The sequence below is a fragment of the Lagenorhynchus albirostris genome, chromosome X, assembly GCF_949774975.1.
Source record: "Lagenorhynchus albirostris chromosome X, mLagAlb1.1, whole genome shotgun sequence".
NCBI lineage: Eukaryota > Metazoa > Chordata > Mammalia > Artiodactyla > Delphinidae > Lagenorhynchus > Lagenorhynchus albirostris.
The window spans coordinates 60,536,952-60,554,786 of NC_083116.1; positions in this window are offsets into that span (position 1 = coordinate 60,536,952).

The window sequence follows — 17,835 nt, forward strand, 5'->3', positions numbered from 1 at the left end:
CAAAATAAATAAGTTCCTTAAGAAAGAACACATGTGAAATCTGAAATAAGGGGTAATGGAAAATATGAATTATTGTATGTATATTAAAGACATTGCCTTTATAATTAAAAATGTACTGACATAGAGAATCCCAGGTGTGGATGTCTTCATTGATTAATTTTCCCAAACACCTAAGGAAGAGGTAGTAACAGCTATTCAAAAACTCTTCCAAATAATAGAATAGTGGACTCACTTATCAATTTGTTCTATGAGAAGAGCATAACCTTGATACCAAAATCTGATGGGGTCATTAATAGGAAAAAAATTTACAGACCTATATCTCTCATAAACATGCCTGAATAGATGCCTGAATCCTTAAACATTTAAACGAATTAAATACATAGAAAGGATATTCTATCACAATCAAATGTGATTTATTTCAGGTTACTTTAACATTTGAAATTCACCACATGAACACATTAAAACAAAGAAGGGAAATTTATATAAACATTTCAATATGCAGATAAAATCTAACACATTCATGGTAAATTTTTTAGCAAACAAGGAATAGAAGAAAACTTCCTTAGCCTGATAAACAAAATGTACAGAAAACTAGAAAAAAAATGTTAATACCCAATGGTGAAGCATTAGAAACATTCCCCTTAAGCTCAGGAACAAGAAAAGGATATCTGTTAGTACAACTTCAATGTAACATTTTACTGGGGGGTCCCAGCTAGTGCAATAAGGCAAGAAAAATATAAATAAAAATTCTAAGAATAGAAAAAAAAGAAATAAAACAGTTAGTATTTACTGGCAGCATGTTTACATAGAAAATCAATAATATCTACAGACACACAATTAGAATTACTAAAAGAATTTAACTAAATTGCTAGATATGAAGATTAAATGTAAAAATCAATTATATTTTTATATACAACAAAACAATTAAAATCATTGTAATAATAACATTTATATATAACATAAATACCAAATACTTAGATATAAATCTAAAAATATATGTGCAATGCCTCTACACTGAAGGGTACAAATCAATATTAAGATAAATTAAAGAGAACATAAGTAAATGGAGGTATATACCATGTTCAGGGTATGGAAGATTCAATATTGTTAGTTTAGCAATTCTTACCAAATTGATACATAGATTCAATGCAATCCCAGTAAAATTTGTTTTGACTTTTTTTGATAACTGACTAGATAATTCTAAATTTTATATGGAAATAAAAGAGGCAAGAATATATAAGACAATTTGAAAGAAAAGCAATAAATGTGAAAGATATATATTACCAAACATCAATATATATACTTATTATAAAGTGACAGCAATTAAGATAATCTAGTATTGGCATGAAAACAAATAACCAACAGAACAGACTAAGAAGTTCAAAAAAAGTGACCTATATAGATATGGTCATATGCATTATCCCAAAGTTGTTATGCATCACAGAAAAATATTATTTTCAATAAACAGTACTAGTCATTTGGGTATCTTCAAGGGAAAAAATATGATTCTTAACCTGATCTAACATTATACACCCAAGTCAATCCTAGCTATATTGTAGACCTAAAGTTGAAAGGTAAAATAATAAAGTTTCCAGGAGGTAACATAGGAGACTATATTAATGATAGTGGAATAAACGTTTCTTTAACAGGACACATAATTCCATAACCATAAGGGAATAGAATGACATATTTGGCTTCTGTTATCTGATTGTTATAAACTGTACTACTCTTCCCTTTTACAGTAATGGAAATGTAAAAAAAAAATGAATAGAAGAAAAGACACAGTTCTTTCAATATTTTTTGTGAGAAATGGTATAGTCATGACAATAATAATAACAATAAATAATATGCTTTTTATGTTTTCATAGTGTTTTGTTGTTTAAAACGTACTTTCAAATATACTATATCATTTAATATAATTGTATAATTTTTATTTGCTTGATTTTTTCTGAAGTGAAATCTTGCTCTCAAAATTCTTTATTTCTTCTCAGTTTATGTATCTCTTACTTTAAATCTACCTTTTATAAAATGCCTTCCTTCTTGTCCTATTGTTTTTGCTCCACTTTTATTTCACTCATTACTTTTCTTGAAATTGTATTCCCTGGTAATTGACTGAGTTAATCCTTCAAATTTGAATAAGAAATTATTATATGGTTTTCATTAATTTATTCACTCAGCTAATAAATATTGAGCACTGTGAAAAGCTGATAAATGACCCTCAAAATATTCATATCCAAATCATTGGAACCTGTGAATGTTGCCTTATATGGAAAAAGGGACTTTGCATATCTGATTAATTTAAAACCTTGAGATCAGGAAATTATTCTAGATTATCCAGGAAGGCACTCGATGTAATCACCAGACTTCTTTTACAGAGGGTAACAACAGGGGTAGAGGAGAAGAAGGCAGTCTGGTGGTAAAATCAGAGATTGGAATGATGCACTTCAAAGAAAGAGGGAGGAGACACAAGCCAAAGAATTCAGGTAGTCTTTAGAAGCTAAAAACAGACAAGGAAATGGGTTATCTCCTAAGAGCCTCTAGAAGAAACCAGCCCTGTTAACACCTTGATTTTAGGCTAGTAAAACTGATTTCAGATTTCTGACCTCTAGAACTGTAAGAAAATAAATTTGCAGTTTAATCTACTGATTTTGTGGTAATTTTTCACAGTAATAACAGAAAATTAATACAAATCTTGGTGTCAGTAGTGAGTGCTGCTGTAACAGATACCTAAAAATGTGGATGTGACTTTGTTTTTATTTAAATTTTATTTATTTAATTTTTGGTTGAGCTGCTTAGCATGTGGGATCTTGGTTCCCCAACCAGGGATCAAACCCATGCCCCCCTGCATTGGAAGCACAGACTGTTGACCACTGGACCACCAGGGAAGTCCTCTGGATGTGATTTTTGAACTGGGCAGTGGGCAGAGGCTGGAAGCATTTAGAGAAGCTAGGTTTTTTTCAAGCCTAGATTTGCCTTGAGAAAACTGTTTGTAGATATATGAATGTTAAAGACTCTGCTGATGAGGACTATAGAAAAAGCAAGGAGCATGATAGAAAAAGCCTATATCACCTTAGAGAATATATAAATTGTTAAATACAGAGTATTGGTTAAACATGGATGTTAAAGGTATTGACGATGAAGGTTCCAAAGGAAGTAAGGAGCACATTAAAGAAAGCTTATATCATCTTAGAGAATACTTATATTGTCATAAACAGAATTTTGGTTGAAATGTGAACATTAAAAGTATGGCAGGTGAATATTTAGCAGGAAGTGAAAAACATGTTATTGGAGACTGAAGGAAAGGAGGTACTTTATATAATTGTTAGAACTTAGGTTAATTGTGTTCTATGGTTATGTGGAAAGCCATTATTGTAAGTGACAAACTTGAATTTTTAGCTGGGGAGATTTTCAAGTAAAGTATTGAAGGTACAACGTGGTTTCTTCTTGCTGTTTATAGTAATATGTGAAAGGCGAGATATAAGATTGAGGGAATAATTATTAAGAAAAAAGAACCAGGACTTGATAATTGGGAAATTCTCAGCGTATCCAGATTTAAATAGATGCTGAAATTAAGAGGTTCACTGGCAGGAAAGTGTGCTCTGGAGAGAAAACTAAGAGTGTGGTTGGACAAATTTTCCTAGTAAAGAAGAGATTAGGCACATGACTCATGTGTCTACTTAGCCATCTTAGCAAAATACAGAAATAGAGATGAGATTGTACATGAAAGATATGTGGAGAAGCCTCTTGTCTAATGGCATAAATCCTCATGATATACACAAGAGGCCCACAAGTTTTTTGAGAATGTTATAAAAGCAGAAACACTTCCATCTTGACCCAAAAGGGACAGAAATACAAAAAAATAAATAAAAGGCCATTAAATTGCCAAAATTCTATAGGCAGGAAACAGGCTGACAAAACTATTTAGTTGTAAACATGTACTATCCTTCAAGAAAAAAACAGAGCTGAAGGCCCAGAGGATGTAGCCTGAAGCCACAGTGGATTATTCCCAGGTATTAAACCTAATGGAATCTTCCCAGTTAGATTTAGAAACTTCTTAAGACTGGTGACTCCTTTCTTCCATTCATCTTTGCCCTTTTGGAATGGGAGTGTCTATGACTGTTATCCTATCTTGTCCAACCATTGTATTTTGGGAGCAGAAAATGTGTTTCTAATTTTTCAGCTCAATAGATGGAAAGAAATTTTGCTCCAAGATAGATCATACATAGTATTTCACTTACACCTATTGTGATGATTTAGAATATGGGATCTTGGAGTTTTCAGCTGGTAAAATTTAGATAAGATTATGGACTTAAATTAATACTGGAATGGACTGATACTTTTGGGGATGTTGTGTTGAGAGCAATGTATTTTGCTTATGGGAAGGACATGCATCTTTGGGGTCCAGGGAAGACTGTGGTAAATTGAATAATAAACCCCAAAGATATCCATTTCCTAATCTCTAGAATTTGTGATTATTACTTTATATAGCAAAAGGGAAGTTGTAGGTATGATAGTTAAGTATCTTGAGTTGGAGAGATCATCATGGATTATCCAGGTGGATCCTAAGTGTAATCACACTAGTTTTTTTAAAGAGAGACTCTGAGGGAGATTTGACTGAAGAAATAGAGGAGACAATATGACAACAGTCACACATCCAAGAAATGCTGGTAGCCACCAAAACTGGAGGAGACACCAAATGAGTTATCCCCTAAAGATTCCGGAAGGACTCAGCCCTGCCAACACCTTGATTTTAGCTCAAAACAACTCATTGTGAACTTCTGCTTTCCAGATCTATAAGATAATGAACTTATGTCATTTTAATACATTTAGCTTATGGTAATTTGCACATTGGCCATTGGAGACTAATACACAAGGTAAGAGGATTTTACAACAATCTAGATATGAGATCAAGATGATTTAGATTTTGGTGGCACAATTGGTGATGATAAATGACTGAATTCTAGGTATATTTTTTAAGTGGTCTCTATAGGATTTGCTGATATACTGGATTTTAGCTGCTAGAGAAAGAGAACAGTCAAGGATGACACCAAAAATGTGTTGGTGTGTGTGTGTGTGTGTGTGTGTGTGTGTGTCTGTGTATATTTGAACAACCAAATGAATAGTGGTGCCAATTTTTGAGAAGAAGAATATTTGTTGATGACCATGTTTAGAATGAAGCAATAATTTTGTTTTCATATTGAGTTTGAGATATTAGATATTCCTGTGGAGATGTCAATAAGGCAGTTATATATATATATATATGGCAGTTATATATATATATATATATAAATTATAGAAGAGATCTGGTTGGAATAGAGAACTGGAATTCATGAACATATAGATGATATATAAAACCATGGGACTGGTGATATTGTATATTAAACAGTTATAGATAAGAAAGAGAAGAGGTCCAAGGCCTGAGTTTTTGGGTTTCCCAACATTTAAAGATTGGAGAGAAGAAAGAACAGCAACAGAGTCTGAAAAGGAATAACTAGTATGATGGAAGTGATAACAAAAGAGGATAGTAATACAATAACCAAGAGAAAAATAATATAAAAAGGAGGATCAACTGTATCAAATGTTGCTAGTGGATTTTAAAATGTAAAGGTCATTGTTTCCATGGAGTCTAGGGTAGTTTGAGAGAAAGTCTAGGGTAAGTTTGAGTGAAAAGGGAAACTAGTAATAGTGAGTGGACTGGGGATTCGGGTATGAGGGTTGGAGACCTAGTATGGGAAAGTAACTTTTTATGACTTGTCTTTTTGTTCTTTTAAAATTTTCTACCATATATATGTATTAACCATTTTCATTAAAATCTGGTTAAAATAAAGATTGTTTATGGGAGAAAAGGAAGTGGAGATAACTAATACGGATAATTACTTCAAAAATTTTGCTATACAAAGGTGATAGAAAATGGGGTGGTAACTGAAAGAGGCTGTGTGGTCAAGGGAATATTTTTTAACGCTAGGAACTCATTCTGCTTTTTTTTTTTTGATATGCTGATGGGAATGATCCTATTGAGAATTAAGAAAAATATGATAGAGTCATGTCAGCAACATGGCTGAATAAGACATCCCTCACTCATACCACATGCTCACCCCCCCACAACAATAACAATTTATCCATCCACAGACAAAAGTGCCTTTGTAGGAGCTGTGGGATCCAATACAACATGCCAAGGGACCAAGGAATAATCTTGCTCACCTGTGTGTTGGATAACAGGCCTTGGTCCAAGCTGTGGACTCTGCAGTGACCCAAAAACTATCCTCGGCCACTCTCAACTATGGTCCAGGATTCCCTGGAGAACATTGTCTTAGACAATCAGCCACAGATGAGAAAGCACTTGTGGAAGTCCAGGTTTCCAGGGGAGAGGTTCCAGGCCACATGAGAGCAAAAAAAAATACAAATTTGGGTGCTTGGAAAGGGTAAGATCAATAGTTGACTTTACAGGCATCACCCCTTGCCTAGGGCAGCACAGTTCAGGGCCAAAAGAAACCTCCTTGTCCTGTGATTTCTCCCATGGGGGACAGTGAGGTTGTGTAAGTGAGAACCCAGCTTCCTCAGCTGTGTAGAATGCTGCCAAAGAGGATCATTTCTCTCTCACCATATCCAGAGTACTGATTTATGAGCAGCAAGGGTGGAAAGAGGTTGAGAGAAGAGCAGATATGGCCCTCAGAGGGAATTAAAGGGAAGTAAATCCTACTGTGTTGCAAACTACATCAAGAAGCCTACCCACAAGCTGCTGGGATGACTTGCTCATGGATCCCCCCAACTGGCCCACAGGCACCCCAAAATTCCATGTGCCTCACCCATATATACTCCCACCCTGTGGCTGGCTCCCTGTGCATGCCTTTAATGGTGGTGAGAGTGAACTTTGAAAGATGAATAGTGAGCATGCACAGAAAGCTGGCATGAATCTGTGAGCCAAGGAGAGACCACAAACATGAGCTTCTGTTCTACCCCTAGGAAAGTAAAAGGGAGACTGTCAGCAGTTGGCCTGATGCACTACAAGATTGAGAGATGGTACACAAGCTTAAGAATTCTGCAACAAAATGGATCAAGAAGTATGGAGCAGGAATATCCATAGAGGGTCTGAGAAAGCCTCAGAATCCCTAGCAGGGCAGATGGAAGGTATTTATCTCCCAAAGAATGGAGAAAGTCACTGCAACTTCAAATGTGAAGACAGCAATGCAAAACTTCATGAAAAATGAAAAATCAAGGAAACATGGTACCACAAAAGGATCACAATTATCTTCCAGTAACTAATCACAAAAATATAGAGACTTTTAATTTACCTAATAAAGAATTCAAAATGGCTGTTTTGAGGAGGTACAAGAAAACACAGAAAGACAATTCATTGAAATCAGGAAAACAATACACAAACAAATTGATCAGTTTAACAAAGAGGTAGAAATCATAAAGAAATAAACAGAAATTCTCAAGCTGAAGAACATGGTGAATGAAAAAAAATGCAATGGAGAGCACCAACCAGAATAGATCAAACAGAAGAAAATAATCTATGAATTAGAAGATGGGACCTTTGAAATTATTGAGTCAGAATAGAACAAAGGAAATAAATGAAAAAGACTTAAGAAAGCCTGTGCGATATATGAGATACCATCAAAAGAACAATTTGTTTCTGACTTCAATAGTCAGAAATCTCACAAGCCAGGAGAAAGTGAGATGGTATATTCAAAGTGATGAAAGCAAAAAACAAACAAAAAAAACAACCAAAAAAACTGCCAACCAAGAATACTTTACCCAGCAAAATTTTCCTTCAGAAATAGAGGAGAGAAAAAATTCCCCAGACGAACAAAATCTGACAGATTTCATTACCACTAGAACTTTCTTACAAGAAATATTGAAAGGAGTTCTTCAAGATGAAATTAAAGGACAATAATTAGTAACATGAAAACATATACATATATTTAACACATTTGGAAAAGTAGTATATAGTCAAATTCAGAATACTCTAATACTGTAATATGATGATATATTAACTACTACTTAATTGAAGTTGAGTATTTATCAGTGTAAAATAGAATATTACATCAATGACATTTTTTGGTAAGACTGATGGTAACCACAAAACAAAAAACTATAATAGATACACAAAAGATAGAGGAAGTAGAGAATCAAAATATATTACTATGGATAATAATCAGTTTACAAAGGAAGGCAGCAAGAGAGGAAAAAGAAACAAGGGAACTATGAAACAGCCAGAAGGCAATTAATAAGATGATATTAGTAAGTCCTTATTTATCAATAATTACTTTAAATGTAAATGGATTAAGTTCTCCAAACAAAAGACATAGAGTGGTTGAACGAATACAAAAACAAGACATAACTATATGACACTTACAAGAGACTCACTTCAGCTTTAAGAACACACATAGGCTCAAAATGAAGTGATGGAAAAATATATTCCATACAAGTAGATATCAAAGGAAAACAGAGGGAGCTATGCTTACATCAGACAAAATAGACTTTAAGTCAAAAACTGTAATAAGAGAAAAAGAAGAGAAATAGAATTATAAAGGGATCAATTCATCAAGAGAACATAACAATGGGAAATATATATTCAGCAAAGAATTAGAGTACCTAAATATATTAAGCAGATACTAACATGTGTGAAGGCAGAAATAGACACAAATACAATAATAGTAGGGGATTTCGGTAGCCACTTGCACCAATAGATAGATTCTCCAGACATAAAATCTATAAGGAACCATTAGATTTGAAATATATTTTATACCAAATGGGTCTAACTGACATATATGTAATATTCCATCCAATAGCAGCAGGATACATATTCCTCTCAAGAGCAGTCTCCAGGAAAGATAATATAATATATCACAGAACAAGTTTTAGACACTTTAAGAAGATTGAAACCATACCAAATATCTACCAGCCACAATGGTATTAACATGATTATACACTGTGATAAAAAAATTAGTAAGTGTGATAATCCACATTAATAGAATAAAAGATAAAAATCTTATAATTATCTCAGTAGATACAGAAAAAGCACTGACAAAATACAGCATTCTTCCATATAGGAACAAACTCTCAATAAATTGACTATAGAAGAAATGTACCTCAATGTAATAAAGGCCATCAATGACAAACCCTCATCTTAAATTACTCTGAATGGTGAAATGCTGAAATCTTTTCCTCTCTGATCAGGAACAAGTGTGACCACTCTTGCCACTCTTATTCAACGTAGACAGGAAATCCTGGCCAGATCAATTAGGCAAGAAAATAAATACAAGGCATCCAAATCAGGAAGAAGTCAAATTATTTCTGTTTGCAGATATATGATCTTGAATATAGAAAATCCTAAAGACTATACCAAAAACTGTTAGAACTAATCAGGAAATTCAGTAAAGTTGTAGGATACAAAACATAGAAATTTCTTTTACTTCAATACACTAAAACCAAAATATCTGAAAAATACAGAAAACTATTTTATTTACAATAGTTAAAAATAACAAAATACTTATAAATATATTTAACCAAGGAAGTTAAATATCTGCACACTAAAAATTATGACTTTGATGAAAGAAAATATAGAAGACATGAATAAATGGAAAGACATCCCAAGTTCATGAATCAAAAGAATAATATTGTTAAAATGTCCATACTACCAATCAAAAGCCATATATATATTAAATAGATTAAATGCAATCCTTATGAAAATTTCAATGGCATTTTCCACAAAAATAGAAAAAACAATTCTAAAATTTGTACAAAACAACAAAAGACTATGGATAGGCAAAGCATTCTTGAGAGAGAAGGATAATGCTGAAGACATCAGAGTTACTGATTGAAAACTATACTACAAACCTATAGCAATCAAAACAATATGGTACTGGCATAGGAAACAGAATCATAGACCAATGGAACAGAATTAAGAACTCAGAAATAAACCCCTGCATATATGGTCACAAAATTATTTATGAGGGTACCAAGATAACAAAATGGGGAAAAGAGAGCCTCTTAAATGCTTCTGGGAAAACAGGATATCCACATGCAAATGAATAAAAGTGGACCCCTATCTTACACAACTCAAAAAAAAATTGAAATGGATTAATGACTTAAACGTAAAAATTGAAAATGTTCAGCTCCTAGAGGAAAACAGGGGAAAATCTCTTTGATATTCTCTTGCAATTGATATTTTGGATATGACACCAAAAGTACAGACAACAAAAGCAAAAATAAATAAGTGGGACTACATCAAGCTTAACAGCTTCTGTACAGCAAAGTAACAACCAATAAAATTTAAAAAGCAACACATATAATGGGAGAAAATATTTGCAAACCAATTATCTGATAAGGGGTTAACATCCAAATTATTTAAGGAACCCATACAACTCAGTAGTAAAATAGTAAACAGATTAAGAAATGGACAAAGGAAGTGAATATTTTTCAAAAAAGACATACGAAAAGTCAACAGGTATATGAAAATATGTACCAAATGTACAATCAACAAAAGAAAAATAAACAAGTGGAACAACATCAAGCTGAAAACTCCTGCACAGCAAAAGAAACAATATAAAAATGAAAAAGCAGACTACAAAATGAGACAAAATATTTTCAAATCATCTATCTGTTAAAGGGTTAATATCTAAAATATATGAGACACTCATACAACTCAACAGCAAAAATAAACCAAACAATCTGAAGTTTTTTTAAAATGTGCAAAGGAACTGAAGAGACACTTTCCCAAAGTATGTATACAAATGGCCAACAGGTTTATGAAAATATGCTCAACATACTTAATAATCAGAGTAATCCATATCAAAACCAGAGTCCGATATCGCTTCATACCTGTTAGAATGGTTCTTACCAAAAAGAGAAGAGACAAGTATTGCTGAGGCTGTGGAGAAAAGGGAACTTTGGCACTCTTGGTGCAGATGTTAATTGGTACAGTCACTGTGGGCAACAAGAGGGAGGTTCTTTAAAAATTAAAAACAGAACTACCATATGATATAGCAACCACACTTCTGGGCATATATCCAAAGAAAATGAAATCATTCTATTGAAGAGATGTGAGGTGTGTCTATCATCCATCTATCTATCATCTATCTATCTATCTATCTATCTATCAGTTATTTAATTTAGCCATGATAAAGAAGGAAATCCTGCCATTTATGACAACATGGATGGACCTTGAGGATATTATGATAAGTGAAATAAGTCAGAGAAAGACATATACTGTACAATCTCACTTAAAATTATGTTAAAATGAGGTCATTCTGGATTAAGGTGGGGCCTAATACAATGACTGGTGTCATTATGAGAAGAGGGAAATTTGGAACACACACAGGGAGAGTGAACCTTGTGATAATGGAAGCAGAGATTGAAGTGATGCAGCTATAAGCCAAAGAATGTCAATGATTGCCAGCAACTGCTATAAGCTAGGACAGAGGCATAGGAGCTCCATCAGAGCCTCCAGAAGGAGCCAAATCTGCTGACACCTTGATTTTGGACTTTCAGCTTCCGGAAGTGTGAGACAACTAAGCCACCTGATTTGTGGAGATTTGTTTTGGCTTCCCTAGGAAATTAACCCACTCAAGTTATACTCAGGTATGAGCAAGAAGAGGGCATCTGCTCTAACAGGAGGGAAGGCAGAAAATAGGGTTGTAAAGATGCATGTAGATTAGTATATTCAGTTGTGATAATGGTAAATTTTTCCCCTAGTTGTCTCTATTAGCTGAGAGTAGGATAGAGTGAAGGTATTGTAGATTTTAGAAAAGAAAAGGTGAGAAAAATTCATCTTCAAGAGTAGGAGAGCTGTGAACAGATGATAGAAGTTTAATATTATTGCCAGGTAACATTAACTGTGTACTTGCAGTTTGTCATCATAAATCTAAATTGAAGCCAGTTTTCATGGTTACATGTCTTTCCTCAACCACATTCAGTTGCAAAGCTACTATCATGGAGTAATAGGAGAGTTGGATTTATCTAAAATTTGGGGTTTTGTCAGCAGAGGTGTCAAAAGGAGAGTGGGGAAATGGAATTGAGGATGTATGCAGGGAATTATTTGTGCTGATTCACCATGAGCCTATAAGAATTTAAGATAGGTAAGAATCTATAATGGGTAAGAACATAAGTAAAGCCACAGGGAGGGGATTGATGAGTGATATTTCAAAGGTGGTAAATCAATGGTAGGTTTTAGAGGGGCAGAATAATCGTTGGAGTGGGGCTATTAAAGTTACCTGAGGCAATCTTTGGAGAGTGAAATCTTTGAAAATGAGATTTTGGAGTGATATGTATGGACATGAGCCACTGAAATAAGATGAAAGACAAGCTAGTTGGAGAAGATAAAGTCAAAGAATTGAGATGTTAGGGTATGACAATGTCTACATAGAAAAATCACTAGGAATTAAGACAAGAGTACAGATAGTGGAATGGCAGTAGGCCAGACCAAAAAAAAATCATGGGAAAATGAAGGGGAGTAACCTGGAAGTCAGTAGATGAATATAGAAAGGAAAGGTAGCAGGTGATATAATCTGATGACATAAGATTCAAAGCTGACTCTTTTTAGGGAGTAGAGAAGGAGAATGACTTGGAAATGCCACTGAGGAAACAAGCAGACACCTACTGCACCTCTGAGCCCTGTGGTATGAGGGAATATGGGGAGGGAAATATGTCTCACTAGAGAGAGTTTTGCTTATAACATTGTGTTTCAAAGAGATAATGCCCATTAGTGACATAATTCTAAGCCCTTTGTGACGTAAGAGGTAAGATTAGATGTAGGCAACATCAAACTAGAAGTACGTTTATGAAAGCACTAGGGAACTCAATTTTAATTTCTAGATCAAATCATTCTTTTTCTTTCAAACTGTATTGACTTTTCTGATTCTAAAAGTAATACATACTCATTGAAAAAATCCAAACATTACAGAAATGTATCATTTAAAAAGGAACAAATCCCTATAATTTTTTAGAATTTGAATTTCTGAGTCAAAGATTTTCTAAACATTCATTTCATTATTGAGGTTGTGTAGCTTTTCATATTTTTACTGGTCTTTGAGGTTTCCTTTTCTATAAATTACCTCTTCATATCCTCCAACTATGTCTATGCCACCTTAACTGTATCTTTTTTTTTTACTTCTTTATTGGAGTATAATTGCTTTAGAAGTTGTGTTGGTTTCTGCTGTATAACAAAGTGAATCAGCTATATGTATACATATATCCCCATATCTCCTCCCTCTTGCATCTCCCTCCCATCCTCCCTATCCCACTTCTCTAGGTGGTCACAAAGGACCGAGCTGATCTCCTTATGCTATATGGCTGCTTCCCACTAGCTATCTATTTTACATTTGGTAGTGTATGTATGTCCATGCCACTCTCTCACTTTGTCCCAGCTTACCCTTCCCACTCCCATGTCCTCAAGTCCATTCCCTACATCTTCATCTTTATTCCTGTCCTGTCCCTAGGTTTTTCAGAACAATTTTTTTATTCCATATATATGTGTTAGCATACAGTATTTGTTTTTCTCTTTCTGACTTACTTCACTCTGTATGACAGACTCTATGTCCATCCACCTCACTACAAATAACTCAATTTCGTTTCTTTTCATGGCTGAATATTCCATTGTATATATGTTCCACATCTTCTTTATCCATTCATCTGTCTATGGACACTTAGGTTGCTTCCATGTCCTGGCTATTGTAAATAGAGCTGCAATGAACTTTGTGGTACATGACTCTTCTTGAACTATGGTTTTCTCAGGTTATATGCCCAGTAGTGGGATTGCTGGGTCATATGGTAATTCTATTTTTAGTTTTTTGAGGAATCCCCGTACTGTTCTCCATAGTGACTATTAATTTGCAATCCCACTAGCTTTTAAAATTAGATTGTATCATAAGAAATTTCCATTTTTGTAGGTCAAAAAATGGTTGAATATTGATCATCTCATATGGCTAAACTTAATACACATGGATATTAGCTGTTAGCTCTAAGTCAATGTGGCCTACATTATCATAATTTTTTGTATTACTCTCATCAATATTCTTTTAAAGGAGATTGACCTTTAAAATAAAGACAAACACTGAAAGATGTAGCCACTAAATCCTGAAGAAATACATTTAATTCCTATGAATAATATTTTATCATCCACTTAATGATGACTTTAAGAAATCAACTCGCTATAATTTTCTCAATTGGAAATAATACAAAGTCTTCATTTTTATCAGAACAACAGAATGGCCTAATTTTCTTTACATATAAAATTAAGTATACCAATGTACTATAATAAAGTCTTACTATGTTGTAATCTGCTTTACTTTTTAAAGTGCCTTCACATACATTGTTTCCCTTCTCTCTAAAATAAGATGTGGTTAAAAGTACACATACACACACACTCAGAGAGATAATATCATCAAGGCCATGCAGCTATTTGGTGAAAGAGCCTGAAATAGCTAAATCTCAAAGTAAAACACCCAAGATATTAATGGAAATTGTATACCTCTCTTTATAATACAACTTTTAATCTATACATAAAGTTACCATGAGAGAAACATTATTTACATTAAAATATAAATATGCAACTTAATTGAGCATATTAACCATTAAAAACAATTAAAAAATATTGGAAAGTTGACTTACAGTCTTGGAAGAGGCATTTCTCCTGCCCATCTGTTGCCAAGAATTTAGCACTGTAAGTTCAAACTGGTAATGTTGAGTGATGACATTATAAAGAGACTAAAAAACAAGAAGTTAAAGGGAAAAGACAGAGTAATTACATTTCACAGTGCATAGGTGCTTTTGAAGTCTATTCAATAATCATAGCTATGTTCACACACAGTGCTTCACAGCTTGAAATGAGAGAATCAGTTTTTCACTGATTGAATCTGATTGTTTAATAAACATCTAATTGTTTGATATCTGCCTATTTTAACACAAGTTTTGGACATGCATGTGTCCACACAGATGTATGCATATGTGTATGAGTGTGTGTGTGAAAGAGCTATATAAGCTGAAAGGAAAATACAAGAATATAATCATTCCTATATAAAGAGCAACTGTAATTGGGTACATTTTCTTCACATTCAGGCTTTGTTTTAGCCAAGACTATGTATATGTTCACAGTGATTTTTCCTCAGAATAACTTGAATATAGTTTATTCTTAGGAATGTATTTTAATCAAAGGTAAAATGTCTATTAAAATAGTAACAACAAGTCTGAAATGTGGTTTTTTTCTCCCCAAACTTGAACACAAATATTCATTATGTATAGAGTTATGTTAGAAAAAGTTATCAAATTCTACTTGGTAGGAAATTTGTGAATGTGAACTTTTCATTATATGAAATGGAAACTTGTTCAGTAGGTTAGAATGTGTACAGAGATGAATGTCTTTTATGTGTCCTAGATAACTGAAAGTGAACATCGTTTTGGTCCTGGGAGGAAGAGTAATTCATTAGTTATTCTCAGTTTGTTTAAACCACTTTCTTTGACATTGGATTAATTTTATTTATGTAAATTTGTATTTCTTATATAAAACTGACCCATTTTATTTTAGAAAATGGAAGGAAGTGTGATTCAAGACATCAAGTTAGTTTCTATTTGAGCAGTGCTATGCAGTATATCTCAGAACCATTTTATTGGCCAAGCTAAGTTTCAAAAATCTGTCAAATAGTATTGCCTTCTAAAGGAAAGTAATGAAGTCCATTCAATTTTTAAGTAAAAAGTGGACCACAATCATATAAAGGAATAAAAGGAATACTAACTATGTGTGAAGAGCCTTGAAAAATGTTCCTACCCTGAGGTCCAGTAATTCCACTCTTAGGGATGCATCCTAAGTAACATTATTTACACACAAAGCCTTTCATTTTAGTTTTACATACAATTTTAAAATTTGGAAACACACTAAAAGTCCCAGATTAGGGAGTGGTTTCAGTAAATTACTAGATTAAAATTCCATGAGGACAGGAATCTTGTCTGTTTTGCTCATCACCGTAGCCCTAGCATTCACATGAAAAAAACAGGAACGTAAAACTGTAAGTATAGTTTGATATTTCCTACATGAAACAAACATATTTATGGTGAAAAGAAAGGAAGAAAATACATCAAAATGCTAATAGCAGGATTATGGGTAATTTTATTTTCTGCATACAATGTTTTACATTTAAAAATTCCTACAAAGTATGTCTATATTAAGAAGCAAAAAAATGTATTGATAGAAATATATGTAAAGAATTGCAAATGAAAATAGAAATGATATTTGGAACATTTATATTCTTGGATTATTGTTGCTGATAAGACAATAAGCGTTACTTTAAAAAAACTGTTGAGGTAAAGCCAATTAAAAAATAATCGTGATGAATGACTACTTTGTTTTTTAGACATACTTGTTAAATCAATGAAAATAGTCAAATATATAAAAATAAGGCTTTAATGGACAAAAAATAGTGTCAAAATTTCCAAGTGTTACTTAAGAAATATTAACTAAGTAATATCTATGAAAATATAAAGCTGTAAATGGCTTATTCTAGCTCTTGTGAAGAGTATGCTAAAACTTTTGCTTTTCCATTTGTACTTATACTTATTAATTTGGAGTTTGAAGCAGAGGGAAGAATGAGTGAAGCGATGAACCAGAGAAGAGCCTCGTAGTAAATGCTAGAAAAGATCTGGGGCTCAAGCACGTGCCCTATAAACCCCATCAACAAGGCAGTATTGAGGCATAACTGAAGCTGACTGTGTCTTCTCTTTCTCTTTTGTGACAGCTGTTTCCCTTTATTTCCCAGATTTCCCTTATTTCCCCTTATTTCTCAAGTCTTTCCCAGACTCATTTAAATGAGATTTTACTTGGATATAAAGCAGGAAAGAGTTAAAAGATATACACATACTGTATACAATGAGTTTTGGCCTGGGCCCTGGGCTTCTCTAAGGATGACATCGAGCCATTTTTTTTTTAAACATCTTTATTGGAGTATAATTGCTTTACATTGTTCTGTCAGTTTCTGCTGTATAACAAAGTGATCAACTATACGTATACATACATATCCCCATATTCCCCTCACTCTTGTGTCTCCCTCACACCGTACCTATCCCACGCCTCTAGGTGGTCACACAGCACCGAGTTGATCTCCCTGTGCTATGGAGCTTTTTCCCACTAGCTATCTATTTTACATTTGGTAGTGTGAATATGTCAATGCCACTTTCTCACTTCGTCCCAGCCTACACTTGCCCCTCCCCGTGTGCTCAAGTCCATTCTCTATGTCTGCGTCTTTACACCTATCCTGCCCCTAGGTTCTTCAGAACCAACGTTTTTTGTTTTTTTTGCTTTTTTAAATTCCATGTATATGTGTTAGCATATGGTATTTGTTTTTCTCTTTACGACTTACTTCCCTCTGTATAACAGACACTAGGTACTTCCACCTCAGTACAAATAACTCAATTTCGTTTCTTTTTATAATTTTTTTCTCAGAACGTTTTATTTTATTTTACATTTTTACATCTTTATTGGAGTATAATTGCTTTACAATGGTGTGTTAGTTTCTGCTTTATAACAAAGTGAATCAGTTATACATATACATATGTTCCCATATCTCTTCCCTCTTGCGTCTCCCTCCCTCCCACCCTCCCTATCCCACCCCTCCAGGCGGTCACAAAACACCGAGCTGATCTCCCTGTGCTATGCGGCTGCTTCCCACTAGCTATCTACCTCACGTTTGGTAGTGTATATCTGTCCATGCCTCTCTCCCGCCCTGTCACAGCTCACACTTCTCCCTCCCAGTATCCTCAAGACTATTCTCTAGTAGGTCTGTGTCTTTATTCCTTTCTTACCACTAGGTCCTTCATGACATTTTTTTTCTTAAATTCCATATA